The sequence below is a fragment of the Heterocephalus glaber genome, unplaced genomic scaffold, assembly GCF_053883595.1.
Source record: "Heterocephalus glaber isolate CG9 unplaced genomic scaffold, H.glaber_assembly_v1.0 deba00001451, whole genome shotgun sequence".
NCBI lineage: Eukaryota > Metazoa > Chordata > Mammalia > Rodentia > Bathyergidae > Heterocephalus > Heterocephalus glaber.
The window spans coordinates 711,152-733,113 of NW_028258301.1; the positions used below are offsets into that span (position 1 = coordinate 711,152).

At 38.9% G+C, this 21,962-nt stretch overlaps 1 protein-coding gene across 8 annotated transcripts in view; it reads left to right on the forward strand.

Moving 5' to 3' along the window:
- The first annotated feature begins 14,618 nt into the window (after positions 1 to 14,618).
- The window catches only part of Tut4 (terminal uridylyl transferase 4), a 119,142-nt gene continuing 111,798 nt past the window's right edge, over positions 14,619 to 21,962 (forward strand). For 6 of the 8 annotated variants that reach the window (XM_013067263.3, XM_013067262.3, XM_021247970.2 and 3 more), the window contains exon 1: positions 14,622 to 14,791. The gene's annotated coding sequence lies outside the window, so the exon portion shown is untranslated. Of the gene's footprint in view, positions 14,792 to 21,962 lie in introns of all 8 variants that reach the window. The other 2 variants (XM_087214721.1, XM_021247973.2) reach the window with 2 other exon arrangements.

Consider the following 21,962-nt stretch of genomic DNA (forward strand, 5'->3'; position numbering starts at 1 on the left):
TATGTACTGTTAACTATGTGAAATAGGTAATTATTATTTTGGCAGATTAAAAACTTGAGGCAGAATGGAATTAATATGAGAAAATGAAAACATGGAAACAAAGTCTTTGTAAATAGGGAGGGATGGAGGGGTTGAAGGGAGGGCAGGGGAATGGGGAAAAAATAAGAACCAAGAGAAATTATGTAAAGGTGCAAATTTCCAATGATGAATGTAACTGTATTGTGTACCTAAAATGTACCAATAAAATAAAATTGAAAAAAACAACTTGAGGCAAAAAGGGTAAGTACCTTGTTCAAATTCACACAGCTAGAAAACAGCCATGCTTCAGTTCAAATTTGCAATTGGCCTCCAGATTACTGGATGTGCTCTTAACCTATATATATTGGTACTGGGGATCGAACTCAGGTCCTTGCGCTTGCAAGGTGGCGAGAACCACTGAGCTAAATCCCCTGCCCATAACCATTATATTATTCTATCTCTCCAGGCCCCATCTTTCCCTCCACTGGATACTTCTTGTTGTCACCTGTTATAGGCATTGAAACTATATATCCATGCTTGGAACCGCGTATAAAATCAAAGTTCAAAGTCACTTCTGGGAGAAGAGTGCAGGTACTCCACAGCATGTGCAATCTTGTAAAGACTGAGCACACCATGCTTACAAATCACTCCTCTTCCCTGACTTCCTCACAGCTGCTGTAGCCAGCAAAGGGGGATGGGACACAGTGGACATTTATTGGATTACACAGGATGTCTCAGGCCTGCATGTTTCTCTGAGGGTCCACTTTAAAGTTGGATACTCTGATCAGTAAGTTGCTCTTCTTCTCTGGAAACAAAAAAGTTTCAAATACTCCTTTCACTGTAGGGGAGGACAGAAATGCGTAGAAAGTACATGACAAAAAGAATTAGGATTATCTGCAGCTAAGTAGAGTCATATTGATTCACAAAAATGTCATTTCAGGGGGCAATAAAAAATTTGAAGGGGAAGTTTTGCAGACTTATCAGAGGAAGCAAACTTCCTCAGAATATGACTAAGAATGTACTTAAAGTGAACCTTGAGCAAATGCAGCCATGGAGATTTAAATAAAGGGCCTGGACAGAAGAGAATCAACAGAACTTAGTATAAGAAGGAAAGTTTAAACCAGAAGAATTTGCATTAGTTAAGAGCTTTCTCTAATTTTTTTAGGGAGGAGAAACTGGAAGATTGACACAAAAAGGACTGAAACACCTTTGGAGATTATTATTCAGATTTAAGCTTCAGTCAGTCAGTAAACTGTGTACTCTGATTTCAAAGCATGGGGTCAAACTTAGTGAATTATTTTTGTGAGTGTGTATGTAGGATTTATAGAAGGCAATCTAGATGTCAAAATTCTCATTCCCAGAGGTGGAAAAAGAGGGAAATTTTCTTTTTAGTGTGAGTGTAAGACACTGAACACAAATTTTCCAACCATGCTGAGTATGTTCAGGGTTCTTGCTTGCAAAACGGTAAGTGCTAGATTCTGGATAGGTGGAATTTATAGCAACATTGTGTCCCAGATTTTTGAGGGCAGCCCCAGATTTCAAATATTTGTTCCTGTTTTGACTATAGTAGACTTAAACTTGTGCTGTCCTGTTTGGATAGAAAGGAAAATATGGGCATAATATAAGTGACTTTGGGGGGGGCATGTATGATAAAGATAAATACCAGAGGAAATCTTGGATGGGTTTAGAAGGATAACAGTACTTTTCTAAGAGTATTTCTTGGTAACAGGATGTAAAAAAGCTATCTTTGGTGTGAGAGAGGCAGAGAGAAACTCCTGCAAAATCAGGGATGGAGTGTTTGACATTTGAAGAGAGCAGAAAGATCCAGGGGAAAGGAGTTTGGCGGGAGAGAGGGGAGGGGAGAGAGAGCCTGCACCCTTGGAAGGTCAGATGTGTGCCCTTTGGAGTAAAGGAAAGGATTGAAACTTTAAAAGAACCAGGAGGAAAGAAAGAGGGTGAGAGAGAGAAAGGGGGGAGCGAAAATTCCACAAGTCTCAAGGAACAGGAGTGGAGAAGGAAGGGAAGAATGATGTTAACAGAGAATCTTAGAAACTTGAAAGACAGACTCAGGAGGGCACACTTAGCAAGCAGAGAAGGACAGCTGAGAGAGGAGTTAGAGAAGAGAGAAGAGAGAGAACAAGAACAGCAGAGACAGTGAGCATGAGGAAGGGGGAGCTAAGGCAAGTGACCACGCCTTACCAGGAGTGACAGGGAGAAGTTTGAGGTTTCCCTTGACACTGTGGACATCTGGAGGGCCCTGAGGAGTGCTGGGAGAGATCAAGGCTGGGGGATGTATTCTGGAATTGAATCAAAGGCTATTCCAAACAAGAAAAGTTTAGAGCTGCATACATCTTCCAGAACTGGTGCTCCATGCAATGATTCCTTGGAAACTGTCTTTCCAAAGTTGCAAGTGGTCGTGAGTCGTAACTACTGGGGAATTTGGAGGCCCAAGCAAGATGCTTTGTTGACATTGTTTAACCTTAAGGACCTCTCTCTCTAAAACACTGTTGGCTTGTGAGGTGGGACTACTTATGTCTAAAAGGTATGTTTATCAGGTTCTTAGGGGACACCAGAGTAAATAATGTGTGGTAACATCACTCCCCAGATCTGAGCCTTCATATTAACAGATAGTATTTATTTTCAAGAAAAGTATCTCCATAGATGCTATAGCCTTTGCCCAGTGATTCTGAGAAACTTATCATTTTTAAAGCTTGAAAATGTTCACTTGGTTTTCTTTCCCACATAATAGTGTAAGTGGAATTTAGTACAAACCTTTTTAAAGAACAAATTGATAGAATACATCAAGATCCTTTTAAATTTCCACTGACTTAATATAGAAATCCCACATCTGAGAATTTTCTTTCAAGAAATAACCTTATAGTGCTATCCAAATGTTATATTTCCTCCAGAGTTAGTTTCATTAATTTGTCTTCCAAGGTACTTCTTAGAAGTTGTCAAATTTATTTCAAAAAAGATTTTTGTAATATGCTTTCTATATCCTTTTAAATTCTGTAAAATCTGTGGTAATGTCTCCTAGATCTTAATATTGTAATTTTAAAAAATGTATAACTGATATTGTGTAACAGGAAGGAAAGGTCTAAAAGAGCAGGGTAATTGGGAGGGGTAGGGGAAGAGAAAAAAGGGAAAGGAAAAAACATGAGAAGAGGAAAAAAAATGGAAACAAAGTCTTTGCAAATAGGGAAGGGTGGAGGGGGTGAAGGGAGGGCAAGGGAGGGGGAAAAAAATAAGAACCAAGATACTCATGTAAAGGTACAAGATCCCAATGATGAATATAACTGTATTTTATACCGAAAATGTACCAATAAACTTAATGGGGGAAAAAAAAGAAATTACCTTATAGTGCTTTATGTATTTATGCAAAAAGCATTATTTATAATAGCAAAAATTAGAAGTAACTTCAATAACCAATAATAAGGAACTGATTAAACAAACTGCAGCAGCTTTTCTTAATGCAATATTTTTCAGATGCTAAAACTACATTTACAAAGAATTTTTAATGATGCAGAAAAATACTTGTGGTAAAAAATTAAGTGAAATAATATACAAAGTATAATCACAAGTATATTAAAAAGCATTTTTAGAAAAGATGGGAAGAAGGGTTTGGGAGGCTTGTATCTCAGTAATAGAACACTTGCATAGCAAGCATAAGGACTAAGATTCAATCAGTACCACCAAATGAGAGACAGAGAGAGAGACAGAGAGACAGAGAGAGAGGGGATAATACTTTTATTTTTGCATTCAAAAGTTTCATTTTAGCTGAGCATGGTGGCACATCCCTGTAATCATAGCACTCAGGAGACTGAGGCAGTCTCAGCCGAAAGTTCAAGGCTGGCCTGAACCATATAGTGAAACCTTATCTCAAAACGTGCACACACACACACACACACACACACACACAAACACACACATGCGCACACACACACACACACACACACACAACAAGTTTCATTTTAAAAAGTCAGGGACCTATGTATATATTTACAAACATAAAGGTCATTTAGTTAAAAATAATTTTACAAAAAAAAAATTTTACAAAAGATTTAGAAGTTGCAAAAAAAGCACCAAAGTAAAATTTAAAATATTAGCGTAAAATTTAACTTCTGAAAAAACAGGTGATTACGAAGAGTGTATAAAAACATGAGAAATGTTTATGTTTTTAAAGTTAAATGAAATAGTTCCAAAATAATTATAATTACAACCATTCCATTCAGCACCTTTAAGTAACCATGCTCAGCCTCACGATATGCAGTAGGCGCACGTACAGTGAAAGGAACCTCACTACACATACTGCCTGCAGTGGCTAACTCTTTGTCTCATCTTTTTTGGACTATTATAGCAAGACACCTTAGAGTAGATTATTTATTTATTTATTTATTTATTTATTATTATTATTACTATTTTTTTGGTACTGAGAATCGAACTCAGGTCCTTGCGCTTGCGCAGCAGGCGGCGAAACCACTGAGGTAAATCCCCGGCCCTAGAGTAGATAATTTATAAATAATAGAAATTTATTGCTTACAGTTCTGAAGGCTGGGGAGTTCAAGATCAAGGAACTAGCAAGAGTTGGTTTGGTATCTGCTTCAAATATGGCGGAAAGGCAAGTGTAGCTGCCTTTAACCTCTTTTATAAGGGCACAAATTCCATTCATGAGAACAGAGTCCTCATGAGTCAATCACTTCCCAAAAGGCTCCACCTCCTAATAGTATCTGTTCGGATATTAGGTTCCAACATATGACTTTTTCAGGGACACCAACATTCAGACCATTGTACGCTTTCCATACTTTACATGCTTGCCCTTTGTTTACTCATTTCTAACACATTTCTGACTTAGTATTTATTTATTTAGGTGGAATTGGTGATGGAATCCAGGACTTTGCACATTCTAAGCAAGCACTCTACACTTAGCTAAACCCACAGCCCATTATTTTTTGTTTAGATTATGCCTGCCGAAACATGCTTACTGATTACTTTTGGTTGTGCTTCTCCAGATCTTACCTAGCCCATGATACTCTACCATCACGACAGGGGAGCTGCCTCATCTTGAAGATCTGTTTTTAAAAATTAAAAAATAGGGCCGGGGATTTAGCTCAGTGGTTTCGTCGCCTGCTGCGCAAGCGCAAGGACCCGAGTTCGATCCCCAGTACCAAAAAAAAAAAAAAAAATTAAAAAAGGACTAATGGGAAATCCAGTTTACTGAACTGCTACTGGTAATAGTACTGTGGTGGGATTATGGGTAGTTGGTATCATTATTCCATAGGTTTGAAATTTTGCAATTTGTATTTTGGAGACAGTGTCTTGCTATATAGTCCAAGTTAGTCTTGAACTCGCCAGGTAGCTCAGGCTGGCCTCCAGCTCAAAGTCCTGCCTCAGCCTTTCTGAATGCTGGGATTATAGGTGTGCACCACCATGCCCGGCTAATAAAATATATTTAAAGTTTGGATCGAAGTCACTCATCAAGTATTTTTGTAGGAAACTGTTGAATTCTCCTTCCTTTCATGAATTCTAAGCATGGATATAAAATTTATATCCCTAGCCAGGGATTTAGCTCAGTGGTTCTGGAGTCTGCCGCACAAGCACAAGGTCCCGAGTTTGATCCCTGGTACCAAAAAACAAAAAACAAAACAAAAAAATGTATATCCCTGTAGCCTGAGAGCCTGACTGGGTAAGAGAACCTGTTCTCCACCTCTCTCTCTCCAAAGCAAATTCTGCACTCTCCCAAGAGTTTACTTTCCAAAACACAGGTATGAGCACATACTTCCACTTCTAAATATTCTTCAACATAAACTCCAGGATCAAGTCCAGGTTCTTTAATAATGGTTCCCAAGGCCCTTTGTAACCTATTCCCATTCTACCTCTTCTACTTTATCTCCTAGTCATCTGCTAACATTGTTTTCTTTTGTCCTCACCTATCATCTACTTGACATTCCTTAAATACATATTAACTTTTTAATTGACATATAAAATGCACATACAAAGAGCACAGAATTTAAATGTACAGTACAATAGATATTCACATACATATTCACATGTGTGATTACCACTTAGATCCAGATCTAGTAAATTTCCAACACTCTAGAAGGGTCTCCCACATTCTTTTCCAGTTCAAATATACATTCCCACACAGAAGTAACCGGTATTCTGACTTCTAACAGCAAAGATTAGTTTTTCCTGTTCTTGAATTTCTAAAAGTGGAAACACAGTCTACGTAATCTTTAAAGCACAGTACATTTTTATGTTTCCTCTGCCTGAGAATAGGAATGTTAAATGTCTTTTTTTTTTTTTTTGGCACTGGGGATTGAACTTGGGACCTTGTGCTTGTGAGGCAGGCGGTGGAACCACTGAGCTAAATCCCCAGCCCAGGAATGGGAAATATCTTTTAGATGACAGTGCTCTCCCATTCTGCATCCATGGGAGACATTACTAATTTATGATTCTTTCTTGTGCCTAGATTGGGCTTTGGCTCTTTTTTGGTTTTTGTTTTTTGTTCAATTTTTATTTTTTATGGGTACATGTTTGCTGTACAGAAAATCACATTCCTCGTGGAAAGTTGATGCATGTATGGAACATATTTAAGTTCTTTTTTCACACCCTTCCCCTCCACTCCCTTCTAACTCCCTCCATCTCTTGATCCCCTTTCTATTTGCAAAAGATCTATCTCCCTACTTCTTATTGTCTTTCATTTTCCTCTTTATTTATATGCTATGTTTTGCATGTAAGAGAAACCATGTGCCATTTAACATTATGGTCTCAAGATGTATCCATTTTCCTATAAATGATTCAAGTTTATCTTTCTTTTTGGCAGAGTACTACTCTATTGTGCGTAAATACCATGGTTTTTTATCCATTCATCTGTTGTTGGACATATAGGCTCTTTCCAAGATTTAGCTATTATGAATTATGCTGCTATAGACATGGGCATACATGTATCACTGTAATATGATGACTTTAACTTTTTTTTTTTTTGTACCAGGGATCGAACTTGGAACCTTGTGCTTGAGAGGCAGGCGTCAGAACCAGTGAGCTAAATCCCTGGCCCAGTGACTATTAACTCTTTCTGGAAGATATTTAGAAAGGTAATAGTTGGGTCAAATGGAATTTCTAGTTTTAGTTTTTTCTTTTTTGTTGGTACCGGGGATTGAACTCAGGACCTTGCAGTTGCCAGGAAGGTGTGGTGCTACTAAGCTAAATCCCCAGCCCTCTAGTTTTAGTTTTTGAGGACTCTCCATATTGATTTCCATAATGGCTGCACTAGTTTACATTCCCACCTACCGTGTAGAAGGACTTCTTTCCCCCACCAGCCTCACCAGAATTTGTTATTTGATTTATTTTTATGATAGCCATTCTTTCTGGAGTAAGATAGAAACTCAGTGTTGCTTTAATTTGCATTGTTTTATTTACATTGTTTTAATGGCCACTGGTGTTGAATATTTTTTGATGTATTTATTAGTTTCACTCTTTTTCTAAAACTGCACACCACAGCCACTAATACTGAAATTGTTTCGAGCTGGCCCTAGTGAAACCTCCCTGAGCTAGAATGATTTCTTCTACCTGAGAGCCTTGATCTCTGCCACTCATAGCACATTTAAATCTTTTAAGATTCATTCATTGTACCACTGTCCCTTTCTCCATTCCTACTGCTTGTTCACTTCAAGCTTTCATAGTTTTCTGTCTGATTTTTGTTCTTATTATTTTCTATGTTTTCATTTTTGGCTCTTTTTAAATTTCCCAGTCCTGAGGATTAAACCCAGGGCCTTCACACTGAGCTTCATCCCTAGCCATTTTAATTTTATTTTTTATTTTGAGACAGGGTCTCACTAAGTTACCCAAGAGGGACTCAAACTTATGATCCTCTGGGTTCAATCTCCAAAGTGCTGGTATTACAGGTATGCAACACCTGGCTTGGCCCTTTTTATCTTTTTCTGCATTCTTTTTCCAGATTTGCTGATTAATCTTTTTAAAAATTCAGATATGGTTACATTGTTCTCCTGAGTAAAATCCTTTAAGGACCACCTTTTGGGTTAAGCTGAAGTACTTAGCATGGAATTTCAGGCCTCATGATTTTTCCTTGCCTGTCTCTCCAGCATTATCTCTTGGTCCTGTCCTCCAATATGCCAACTACGTGCATATTCCTGAAACATGAGCTGCCCTTTTCTCCTCTTGGATGTTCTTTCTCTCCTCTACCAAGTCCATTGGCCAAGTTCACTTACCCTTCAAGGTTCAAATGTCTTTCACATTATGCAAACTTCTGTTGATCATTCCTTTTCTAGGAGACTCATTCTCTCAGACAAAATAATCCTTTCTTTGTGACCCCATAATATTTTTTATATATCTTTATTATGGCAATTATTATGTTGCATTACTGTTTACATTTCTAAAAGATCCTTGAGGGAAGAGAATTTCATAGCTCCAGAACTAGAGTGTATGACATGTTCTCCTATTTTGTTTTATTGTGGTAAATATACAACATCAACTTCACTATTGTAACCATTTTAAAGGTATATAGTTTGGTAATATTAAAGAAATTCACAATGTTGTGCAAGCATCACCACCATCTATCTCTAGAACCCTTTTCCATTTATAAAACTGAAACTCTATGTCTATTAATAACTCCTTATTTCCTCCTCTCTCCAGTCCCAGACAACCATTATTTTACTTTCTGACCTTATGATTTTTGACCACTCTACCTAGTTCATGTAAGTGGAATTATATAGTACTTGTCTTTTGGTGATTGACTTATTTCACTAGCTTAACATCCTCAGGGTTCAGCCACATCATAGCATATTGCAGAATTTCTTTCCTTTTTTAGGCTGAATAGCATTCCACCGTTCAGGGATACAGTACATTTTCTTTTCCATTCATCCTTCAATGTTTGCTTGGGATACTTCCATGTTCTAGCTATTGTGAATAATGTTTCTATGAACATGGGTGCACAAATATCTCTTTGAGACTCCTTTTTTGTTTCTTTTGAATGCATACATAGAAGTGGAATTGCTCAATCATATAGCAACCATATTTTTAATTTTTGAGGAGCTCCTACACTATTTTTCATAGCAGCCCTATCATTTTACATTTCTGCCAACATACAAAGATCCCAATTTCTCTATATTCACACTGTCTTGTCATTTTCTGGGGGTTTAGAATAGCCAGTCTAATGGGTGAAAGGTGGTATTTCATTGTAGTTTGTTTTACATTTCCCTAATGATTAGTGACATTCAAGTATTTTTTAATGTGTTTATTGACCATTTCTTTGGAGGAGCATCTGTTCAAATTATGTGCCCATTTGGACTGGATCTTTTTTATTGTTGAGCTTTAGGCGTTGTTTGTTTATTCTGATTTTTAATTCCTTGTCAGAGATGTGATTTGGTAATATTTTCTCCTTTTTTGTGGGTTGTTTTCTTACTCTGTTATAGATATTTAATAAAAGCTTTAAATTTTTGTGCAGTCCAATTTGTCTTCGTTGTTTTTACTTTTTGTGTCATATCCAAGAAATCATTGCCTTATCCAATGTTGTAATGTTCCTCTCCTATGTTTTCTTCTAAGAGTTTTATAGTTTAGATCTTACATTTAGGTCATGGATCTATTTTATGGTAATTTTTGTATACAGCCTAAGGTCAGGGGCCAACTTCATTCTTTTGCATGTGGATATACAGTTTTCCCAGCATTTTTATCAAACCCCCCCATCTGTCTCTTTTTCTCATTGAATGGTCATCACATCCTTATTGAAAATCATTTGACCATACATGCAAGGGTTTATTTCTGGGCAGAGGACATGGCATTTTATAAGACACAAAGATGGATTAGTACAAATTGTCCTGACATATTAGAATTGGTCTTAGAGAGATGGGTAGAATAAAGTTGGATCTCATTTTTGTTTTGAAGAAAAAGAAATTTGGTTTAGAGGGAGGTAAAATAGCTGACTTAATGGGAGCTCACAATAGAATTATAGATGTTAGAGCTCTTTCTTGCCCTAGCTTATCTAATTCACATTCTCATTTTTATAGAAGAAGAAGAAGAAGAAGAAGAAGAAGAAGAAGAAGAAGAAGAAGAAGAAGAAGAAGAAGAAGAAGAAGAAGAAGAGGAGGAGGAGGAAGAAGAGGAGGAGGAGGAAGAAGAAGAGGAAGAAGAAGAAGGGGAGGAGGAGGAGGAGGAAGAGGAGGAAGAGGAAGAGGAAGAAAAAGAAGAAGAGGAAGAAGAAGAAGGGGAGGAGGAAGAGGAAGAGGAAGAAGAAGAAGCAGAAGCAGAAATAATAGAGGAAGAAGAAGAAGAAAAGAAGGAGGAGGAGGAGGAGGAGGAAGAAGGAGGAGGAGGAGGAGGAAGAGGAGGAGAAGGACCGGTGTTACCTGAGGCCATAATCACCAGCAAATAGACATTATGACATGGAGATTGATGATGAGTTTTTATCATGTAGAATAGGTAGATTCGGGAAAAAATGAGCTCTCTACAAGCACAAATGTCCAAACAGAAGTTGAATAAACACTTGCAATTTTTGCTGTAGAAGACAGGTCTGATCATCTCTTTCTCATGCTTACAAATGTTCCAAAACTGCCCGTTAACTTCAGGATAAAAGTTCATCTTAAAAAATGATATCTGTGGGCATTATGATGTCATCCTTGGCTTCCTTTATAGTATCATTTCCTGCCATGTATATATATTCTTGATATATCTAATTGTATGAACTCTAATGTCCTAATATTGTATTTACTTTTTTTATTTTTTGGTACTGGGGATCGAACTCGGGTCCTTGTGCTTGCAAGGCAGGGGGTGGCGCCACTGAGCTAAATCTCCGGCCCCTTGTATTTACTTTTTAAAAAACAATGCCACCTTAAAAAAAACAGACTTTCTAATGCTTCAAGGAAGTAAACTAAAGGATGTGGTTGTATTTTTAAATTCCACAAATAGAATCCTCAGGACAGATTAAGGTGAATCAATGGGTAGCAAGTACACACATGTGCTAGTGTGAGTCTACAAGCACATGAAATCTAAACTGGGGCAGAAGAGAAGAAACTCAATTTAAAGACAGGACTTCAATTTTTACTGAATGTTTACTTTGACATGATCTTTTGTTTTTTTGGGGGAGGTACTGGGGATGGAACTTGGGTCCTTGCGCTTGCAGGGCAGGCGGCAAAACCACTGAGCTAAATCCCCAGCCCCGATATGATCATTTTTACTTATTTTATCTTGTTTAATTTTGAGGGCATAAAAGACAGAGAATTGATCCTTTACACTGTCTTCTAGGTAAGCACACACACCTTGGGAGCTTTGGTATTGGGTCAATAAGAATTACAAGAATTTCAGGGGTGGGGATTTAGTTCAGTGGCACTGTGCCTGCCTCATAAACATAAGGTCATGAGTTCAATCCCTGGTACCAGAAAAAGAAAAAAAGAATTTTAAACTTTTAAGTTATCTTTTGTACTATAAATAATTTGAAGTGTCAAAAGGAATTTCTGGGTTTTATGTATCACAACTGTGCTGGGTGCTGGGAATACAAAGTGAAGAAGACATGGTTAGAGTCACATCATAGAGGTGCTGTACTCTTTTTGACTGGACATCACCATCAGCCAAGGCCCATAATCTCTCTCCTTGAAGAAATTAAAGGTATGGAAAAAAAAAACTGGGCTCAAAGAAAAGCTATAGCAGATCTGATCATATCTCTCCTTTGTTTACAAATGTTCAGTAACTCTCCAACAACATCATTATAAAGCTTGCTTTTTTCAAATGTCATGTACGGCAATCGGCAGATCTACTTTGTTTGTTTGTTTTTATGGTACTGGGGATTGAATGAGGCACCTTGAGCTTGGGAGGCAGTCAGCAGAACCACTGAGCTAAATCCCCAGCCAGATCTACTTTGAGCCAACTTCTCTCTTAGGTACTTTCTTGTTTTTAATTTTACTAAATTGTCTTTTCATTCAATATTATTTTTTATTATGTTTTTTTTATAGGTTATTGCTATGGTCTAGATTTGTTTTTTCCACCAAGGGTTTGTGAATTAGGAATTCAGGGGCCAGGGATTTAGCTCAGTGTTTCCGGCGCCTGCCTTGCAAGCGCAAGGTCCCGAGTTCGATGCCCGGTACCAAAAAAAAAAAAAAAAAAGTAATTCAGAAATTGAACAGATTACATTCAGTGCAGTGTGTGTGTTGGAGTAATCAGGAAGATTTAATAAAGGAGGTGAGAGTTGAACTGGGTTTTAAGGAATTGGAAAGGTAGTAGAAGAATGTTTATCTGGAAAGATAAGGGCAGACAGCATTGGGACTCTTTCTGGCCCTAGCTTTCTTTTCTAGAGCATTACCCTCTGCACACACAGATTAAATGTTCTTCAAATCACTAGCGTGTTTGGCACGTAACAGGTAAGCCTTGAAGGTCTAGCTTCTACCTCTCCACTGAAACCTCACCCAAGTGGAATTCATCACATTCTTTGCTGTATTTTCTAACTCTTTGTTCATATGACCTGTTGCTTTTATTGTTGCTCCATAGAACCACCTTCCTTGTTCACTGGGTGTACTTTTTGAGACAGCAATCTGTGGTTTGTCTTTGTATCCCGGGGCACCTAACTCAATGCTTTGCTCATACTAAGTAATCAGGAAAAGTATATTCAATTGAACCTGCTACAAGGACACTGACATTACTAACTACAGTGAAGGGCATGTTGGCAGTGTCTCAATATCTGTACAGGCTTTAGGCTCTCACTTTTATTTTTTCAGTACTGAGGATTGAACCCAGGACCTTTACATTGAGATATATCCCCAGGGTTTTTTATTTTTAAAAATTTGAGACAGGGTCTTGAAATTTACTAAATTGCACTGGCTGGGCTAAAACCTATCATCCTCATTATGCTTTCACTTTTGTTTCCTGCTGTGTTCCTTACATCTTCTCTCTGAAACTGGATACATTTTTAAAATGTGCAGATGAAGAAACTCAGACGTTATATTTACCCAAAGTCAACTAGGTGATCAGTGCCTAAACCAGTCAGGGCTCTTTTGACTTGAAATCCAGTGTTGTATCCACTACACCTGGGCCGTGTAATAGCAGACAGACAAGGTAAAAGCACTCCCAGAGCTCTAGTTTTGTCATCTGTAAATGGGAGCAATAGTTCTATCTCACGAGATTAAGATTAAATGGTGAAATATGTGAAGTTCCTAGCTCAATGCCTAGCCATTAGTGGGCAAATGGTCGGTTCCTTCTCACCAAGTTTATTACAAGTTCCTACTTCGCAGAGATTCAGATGGATATGAGGTATTTGGTTCTGTGTTGTAGTGGGAAGTAGATGAACTATGCAGAGTACCTCTTACTAGTTCCAGGCTCTATGATAATTCATAAGGCATTATCTTGTGGCTATTTAAGATTTAACCTCTTCCCTTCACCCCCACACCCACCGCTGTTATATCTTTTCCTGCCTAGCATGTGTCTAACTCAAGGACTACAGTTACGTGATTTGTCCGGAGCGGAGGGCAGAGGTTGGTCAAATAAGCTCTGAGGTTGAAGTCTTTTAAAACTAACTAAAGAAACCGTTAATTCCTCTCTGATCCTGACTTTAAATAGATGATTTTTTTTTTTTTTTTTGGTACCGGGCATTGAACTCAGGACCTCGTGCTTTCGAGGCAGGAGCCGGAACCACTGAGCTAAATCTCCAGCCCCAAATCTAAACTTTAAATAAGCAGAACCTAACACATTGAAAGCAAGTGAAGGAGGGGGGTCTCATTTAACTGTAGTGGATTCTCTAATCGCCTGCAACTAAGAAATGATTTCTAAGATCTCATTCTCAAGATTTCTCCGCTGCATTATTAATTCCCGAATTGTCTGTCTTTTATGAGGAAAAGAGGTCCAGCTGTGGTGGGCTGGTGGCATCAGTGAATGGGTGAGTGGGTCACCCAGGGCTTCCTCGGTCTAGCTCGGTCAACTGCACTGGCTGCCCAGGGTTCGCGGAGTGACAGGCCTGAGGGTGCACCAGCCGAGGCCCGGCTTCCTCCCCGGGGGGAACAGCTCTGAGAGAGGCGCAGAGGAGACTCTCGGGCCCCTTTGCGCCGGGAGGGGGGTGCACAGCGGAGTGGCCCGTAGCCCCGGAGCCCTGGGTGAGGGGTGCAGCGGCACCCCCACCCCAGCCTTTTCAGGCTCGAAGGCTTCCGCGCATCCCTCCCTGTGGGCAGCAGGACCTCGGGAACCCCCTCTCGGTGGCTCCGCCCCTCCCGCGAGCCCCGGGGGGCCCGGACCGCTCCCGAGCGTCCTCGCACGCGTTGCCTTCCCTCACTGTGGGTGTGAGTGCGCGGCCCTTCCACCGCGGCCCCCACCCCATTGTTTCCCCGAGGCCGCCAGCGGCCCGAGTGTAGCCCCTCCCTCAGGGTCCTTACCCCTCCCCCTTCCTCGGTGAAATGGGTGCTGGGGGGACCCCAGGAAGGGAGGAGACGCCCCTGAACCCTCCTCTCAGCGTCTCTGCCCGCACGTCTCTGGGGTTGTCGCCTCCTCTCCCCATTTGGGGCTGTGTCCCCGTCCCTTCCCCCTCTCCGCGGCGCCCACTCTCCCTCGGCCCCCCTCCCCTCAGCGGATCCTCCTCTTTCTCTCTCTCCCTCCTCCCCATCCCTTCCCCCCACAATGCAGTTCGCGGCGCGGCGGACATGGCGGTGGAGTCCTGAGCTCGTCGTGTCCCGGCCTCCAGTGGTGGCAGTGGCGGCAGCGGCAGCAGCAGCGGGAGGCGGAGGGGGAGCGGGAGCCACTGAGATGAGGAGGCGCCGCGCGCGCCTGTAGCTCGCGGGCCTCGCAGGTACGGAGGCTCCGGCCGCCGCGCCGCGCGTTCGCGAGGGGGTGTGCTCGGGAAGGCCGGCGGCCCCCAGCCTGCCTCCTCAGGTGCCTCGCCTCGCAGGTGTCGGTCTGGCCCGCGCGTCTCAGCCGCCCCCTCGGGGCCTGGCTCCACTTTTAGTGCGGGAAGGGGCTTCTGGTGTCCCGCGCGTAGGCTGAGGTGAGGGAGGGAGGGACGCTGGCCTGGGCGGCCCGAGAAGGGCTTGGGGCTCTTCTGGGCCGAACTCCATGGAGAGGCTGAGGCTGCCGGCCCCGTGCTGAGACCTGTTGTAGACTGGAGAGGCGGATTTTGAATTGATAGGATTGGCTTGAGCATTCTCTTGGGTCCAATATGATTCCCTGTCATGTATGCCTCTTCTTTGACCCCTGCTTTTGGACATAAATGTATATATTTAACACGTAAATATGCACACGCATATAATCCATAATATTTTCTCTGGGCTCGCCCTTGCAGGGAGAGGGCCAAGGTGTCCGTGAATTTCGTTTCTTGCTCGCGGACCTTCTCTCTTCCCCCGCCCCCCAGTCGAATAGTGGTAATGCGCGCTTTTGACGTGGGTAACTGTGAGGTTCGTATTTGTAAACAGACAGCACTCTCTGAGTGTGTTGCACGCCTCCGCAAGAGGTTTCGGATCCCTTTGGTATCAGGATTGCAAAGGAATGAAATGTTTAAAAGAAGCACATCAATGGGATTTCTAGTCCTACCTGATGACATGGATCACTGTCATTTTAACAATGTTGATTAAACATTTTTTAGAAGACTATCAAGTCTTACATCACATGAATTTTGTACCTTGAGTGAGGTGTTAGTTTCGGTATACCATTTTTCTTCATTTTGATTTTTTTAAAATACAGAAGTTCTGCTCTTTTTTGTGATCTTACTATTCAGAAATGCAGTTCGAATTGTGTATTGTCGCATGCTGATTATGCTAGTAATTAGTTAAGAATGGGTTAAATAATTTCCAAAGACTGCCCCCAAGCCTTGTAGGAGCGAAATGTTTCTAATACTTAGTGAAACAACATACCCTCTTTGTTTTTAAAGTAATAAGAACTATTGGCTAACAAATGGATAAATCCAACTGGATATGATAATTTAGAGGAGATGGCTATATTAAAGATTGAATTACAGTATATTTTAAAAACAAAAGTTGATTTTGTGTGAGTACGATGAAATTTCCTTTATGCAGACCTCATGTATGACCCTTAGAATTTGCTACACATAGCCTCCTAGTTCTGATTAGTCAGAACTTGTAAAATTATGAAATATTGTCTCATTTAGAAGGCTATATTTAATAGAATTAACTCACTGGTATCTAATGTGCTATAATGCTTTTACAAACAGATTAATTCTTAAAAGCCATATGTTTTGGAGAAGAATTTTAAGTCATTTTATGCTTTAAAAATAGTTACGTGTAGACAAAAGAAAGTTAAAGAAACATTTTCCTAAAGGAAAGAAGGGAATGGAATTAATATGAGAAAATGAAAAAATGGAAACAAAGTCTTTGTAAACAGGGAGGGATGGAGGGGTTGAAGGGAGGGCATGGGAAGGGGGAAAAAATAAGAACCAAGAAAGTATGTAAAGGTGCATATCTCCAATGATGAATGTCATTATATTGTACACCTAAAATGTACCAATAAAAGGATAAAAAAAAATTTTTCCTGCCCCTTGCAGTTTTTCACTTGGGTAATGTGGAAAATGAAAAAAATAAAGACTCCTTGAAATAAACCTGAAGTGGAAGTGAAAGTTAAAGTTTTGAGTCTAGCTCCTCTAGATAGAGAAAGGAAATTTAAGATTGTTATTGTCCTAGGCCAAGTTGTTAGTAATACAGATAAATTAACAAGATACTATCATGCACATAAATTTAGTTCAGTTTTGTAAATCCTAAATCACACCTAGACTTACTTTCTTTTTTGGTTTAAGTAAAACTGTACAGTATTTACTTTTAATTTTAGATTTAAAAAATTAAAATTTATAAGTGCAATTGTAAATACCTCTAACAAACTGTTTAAAGGGAACTTTTATTCTCAGAGATGACTCATTTAGTAAGAGTAATTACAGAACTTTTTTTTACCTCAAAGTTAACTTCGACATACATAGTAAATATTAATTGTGTTGTGTTCTTTATAGAATGTCCAGTCAGGTTCACTGAAGTAGAAAAAGGTGTTTTATTTACTTTGGAAAGTTTCTGTTTTCAGAGAAAGAAAATATCCAAGACATAGCCTTTATAGACACTGATGTTAGTAAATTTTATCGTTAAAAAAGACTTATTTTGCGGCCGGGGATTTAGCTCACTGGTTTCACTGCATGCTGCGCAAGTGCAAGGACTGCGGTTCGATCCCCGGTATCAAAAAAAAAGACTTATTTTGATAATAGAATTCAATGAGAAGTGTTAACTTCTAAAATAAACTACAAACATGTGAATTCATAAAAGAATGTTTCAGAATTGAAGCCCTGAAAGCAAAAATAAAACAATTCTAGAAGGACAATAGGCAAGAGAAAAGAATAACATTATAGTTCAAAGAGGGAATATTTGGATGTTTAAAAATCTTCACCTGTAATTCCAGCACTTGGAAGGCTGAGCCATGAGTTCAAGGCCAGCCTGGGCTACATAGGAAGTTCGAGGCCAGCCTGGGCTACATAGGAAGTTCAAGGCCAACCTGAACTACACAGTGAGACCCTGTCTCAAAAAACCAAAAAAGAGGAATTTGAGTTCTTTACATGGTACTAAATGAATTGTTTAAATTCTAGAATCCTAAATAACCATGTAATTTGGGAAATGTGAAAAACCAGCATAATATGCCCCCAGTGTTTCTTCTTCAAAGAAGAAAAATACATAAATCAAAGATTAAAAGGTCAGATTTTTCCCCTTAAGTGAGAGATTAATTTGTGTAGTGTACTTTATCATATTTTTCATTGTATGCCCATAATTACCCTGTGTGTTAAAGGAGGAGAGAGAAGGAAACTAATACTTAAGAGTACCTCTTTTGTTCCAGCTACTGTACTAGGCATATTCATGCATTTTTTTTTCCACTTGTCAGTGTGAAAACCCCATGAAACCTGTTTATGGATGAGAAATTTGTGAGCCATAGTAGTTCAGAAATTTGCTGAAGATCATAGAATAACGATTTCAACAGGTCTCTTTATATGCCATTTTGCTTCTCAGATATGTCAAGTGTTTACTCAATTTTGTAGGAGGGTAACTTGCCTATAGTTGGTTACTCATTCTTTCATTTGGCTATTCACTTCTTGAAATATTTGCATTTTTACTTTATACTGCATGCATTTTGAATTTTTATCTTGTGAGATCACATGAGATAATGTTTGAACAGTAGTTAGAACTGGTTTCTGACTTGTTTTCAGTGGATAGTTAGGCCTTCTTTACTACTGTCCTCTCATTTTGTTCCAGACTTCTTTGAAGATCTTGTGATTCAGATCTCATTGTCTAACAATTTTTAATTTCTTAGAAGAATCTTTTGAAATTAAAATATCTCTGGGAGAATCACTTTGTTTTGGTCTCTCAGGAAGTTTTTTTCACTCATTGGCTTGGATTAGTTGACTGTTTTCTAGTTTAGCACTAGAAAGCAATAGTTGCAGGCATGTTCAACCTGAGGATTGGACATGCCTGGCTTCACCTGCATTGAGTGAAGAGGAATTGTTTTGGGCTGCATATAAAATAGTTAATATATAAGTGAGAAAACTTTATTTTTAAGACAGTTTCTTAAAAAAAAAAGAAATATCTTCTGTTCAATGGTGGTGCGGTTGTGGAGAGAAAGGAATCCTTCTTCACTGTTGGTGGGAATGCAGACTGGTGCAACCACTGTGGAAATCAATATGGAGATACCTCAAAAAACTAGGATTAGAGGTTCCATTTGACCCAGCTATTCCTCTGTTGGGTATCTTCCCAAAAGAATTAAAAGAATCATATCACAGTGATAATATGTTCACCCATGTTTACAGCGGCACAGTTTGTAATAGCTAAAACTTGGAAACAGCCCAAGTGCCCATCAACTGGAGACTGTATAAAGAAGACGTGGTGTTTTATTTCTTTTTTGGTACTAGGGATTGAACTCGTGACCTTGTTCTTGTGACACAGGTGGCAGCACCATTGAGCTAAATCCCCTGCCCAAGATGTGTTTTAAAAAAAAATAAAATGGAGTACTACTCAGCCATAAAGAACGAGAAACTAGATATATTTAGAGCTAAATGGATGCACATTGAGGCCATACTTTTAAGTGAAATAAATAGGACACACATGTGTAAATACCAAATAGTTTCTCTGGTGTGAGAAACTGAAAATGTAAATAAGGATTAAAATGAATAATTGATAATGTGAAATAGGAAGAAAAGGTCCAAAGGGGAAGGGGAAGTGGGGAAGGAGTAGGGGAAGGGAAAGAAGGGAAAGGAAAAAATATGAGAAAAGGAAAAAAATGGAAAAAAAGTCTTTGTAAATAGGGAGGGGTGGAGGGATTGAAGAGAGGGCAGAAGAATGGCAAAGAAAAAGAATCAAGATACATTATGTAAAGGTACACGTTCCCAATGATAAATGTAAATGTATACCTAAAATGTACCAATAAAAGAATTTAAGGAAAAAAAAATATCTTCTGTTGTAACATGGGTGTGTCCAACCTGCAGGCTACAGGTTGGACATGGCTGGTTAGGACTTTGGGAAGTATGGACTGGAAAAAAGGACATTTGTGCAAGGTTAGTGTTCACCAATAAAAAATGAAGTCCTAATCTACATAAAGCAGCCTGTACTTTCAGGAAGATATAGGTGAGGGCCTGGGGTATAGCTCAGTGTTAGAGCACTTGTCTGACATGTGTGAGACCCTGGGTTCTGTCATCAGCACTGGAAAAAAAATGCTTGTTAATCACACTCCTCTAGTTTTAAAGGGATATTTGATTTACAATAATGATAGTTTATTTTATTTTTTTGGTACCGGAGATTGAACTCAGGTCCTTGCGCTTGCGCGGCAGGTGGCGAAACCACTGAGCTAAATCCCCACCCCCAATAAAGATAGTTTATTGTGTTATTGTGTACTAACTTCTATCTCAAGATCTTAGAAGTATTAACTCAGTCCTCACAACAACTGTTCTTTTTTTTTGGTACCGGGAATCGAACTCAGGACTGTGTGTTTGCTAGGCAGGCACAGCGCCACTGAGCTACATCTCTCTTATATTTTCCTCATTTACTGGTAAGGAAAGAAGATGTAGAAGGGCTAAGTACCTTGGACAATATCTCTCATCTAGTTTGCAGCAGAGCCAGGATTTGAACTTAGGCTGTCTTGAGTCTAGAGCCAGATCTCTTCACCGCTGTACTATGTTGTACCTCAAGCTTAGATTATCAACATATATGCAGAGTGTTAATGCTGTATTGATGCATAGGTTGTTTAAAAATATGTTGCAAATACATAATGTATTATACAGAATAGCTAAATCTTAACTACATTTTGTCAATGTGTTAGTCACCGTATTTTAAATAATTTAGTTATTAAAATTGATCAGTCATTAAGTGTTTCACTAAGTGCCAATCGTGTGGTGAGTATTAGTTTAGGCCAGTAGTATTCAAACTACTTTTGGGGACATCTAATAGGGAATATTAGAGTCAAATTTGTTTTCATAGTAATATTAACACTACATTATTTTTCTTTCATTTGGAATGTAGTGTGTGAAACCATTATGGCTTTGATAGCTAATGGAATATGTAATAGTGTATCCTTTTTTTCATTATAAAACTTATGTTTTAAATCCAATTTAGTGGGTTTTAAGGTAGTCATAAGATCATGTAACCATCACTACTATTTAATTCTAGAATATTTCCATTGTCTCAAAAAGAAATACTGTACCTTACTCCTAATTCCCTCCTTCCTAAGGCCTTTGGCAACCACTAAACTACTTTCTGTCTTTAGAGACTTGCCTATTCTGGACATTACATATAAATGGAATCATACAGTGTGTGGCTTTTTGCCTATCTTCCTTCATTAAGGTTAATGTTTCCAAGGTTCAGCCATACCATATTGTGTATTAGCACTTCATTCTTTTTTATGGGTAAATAGTATTAACATTTTATGGGATACCACATTGTGTTTATCCATTTATCATTTTATGGACATTTTGGTTGTTTCCACTTTTGTTTTTGCTATGGTGAACAATGCTGCTATGGATATGACATGTGGATGTATGCTTTGATTTCTCTTGGGTCTGTATACTCAGGAACAGATTTCCTGGGTGTTTTGATAAGGTTATGTTTAACTTTATAAAGAACTGTCAAACTATTTGCTAGAGCTGCTAGACCATTGTTCATTTTCACTAGCAATGTTTGAGTGTTCTAGTTTCTCCATATTTTGCTGTCACTTGATATTGTACATCTTTTTACCTAAAGCCATTCTAGGAGGAGAAGTAGTACTTGATTGTGGTTTTGATTTTTATTTCTTTAATGATTTAATGATGTTTAAAATCTCTTAATCTGCCTACTGGCCAAATGCGTATCTTCTTTGGGAAGAGGTTTATCCAGATCCTTTATCCCCTTAAAAAATGAGTTGTGTTTTCATTGTTGAGTGTTTTGTTTGTTTGTTTGTTTTTTTTGAGGCAAGGTTTTGCTATGTAGCTCAGGCTGGTCTTGAACTCAAGATTCTGTCTCAGCCTCCCAAGTGCTGGGATCACTGGCACATGTCAACATTCTCAGCTATTGTTCAGTTGTAAAGAGTTTTTATATATTCTGGATATTAGACATCCCTTCCCTGTGTTTTTTTTTGCAGTAGTAGGGATTGAACCCAGGGCTTGCATATGCTGGGGAAGTGTTCTACCACTGAGTTATAGTCCTAGCCCTTTTTAAAATTTTTGTTTTGAGACAAGGTCTTGCTAAATTGCCAGGCTGGCCTCCACCTCTTAATCCTCCTGCCTAAACCTCCTGAGTAGCTAGGATTATAGACATGTACCACTATGGTTGATACTAGATCTTTATTAAATACATACTTGCCAAAAAATGTATTCCTATTTTTGTGGGGTATCCTTTTTCTTTTAAAATTTAAAAAGTTGGGATAAAATATACATAGTAAAATTGATTTAACAGTGTTTTTCAATTTTTTAAATAGTAAAACACATAAATGTATGATCTCAGTGTTTTAAGTGTACAGTTCAG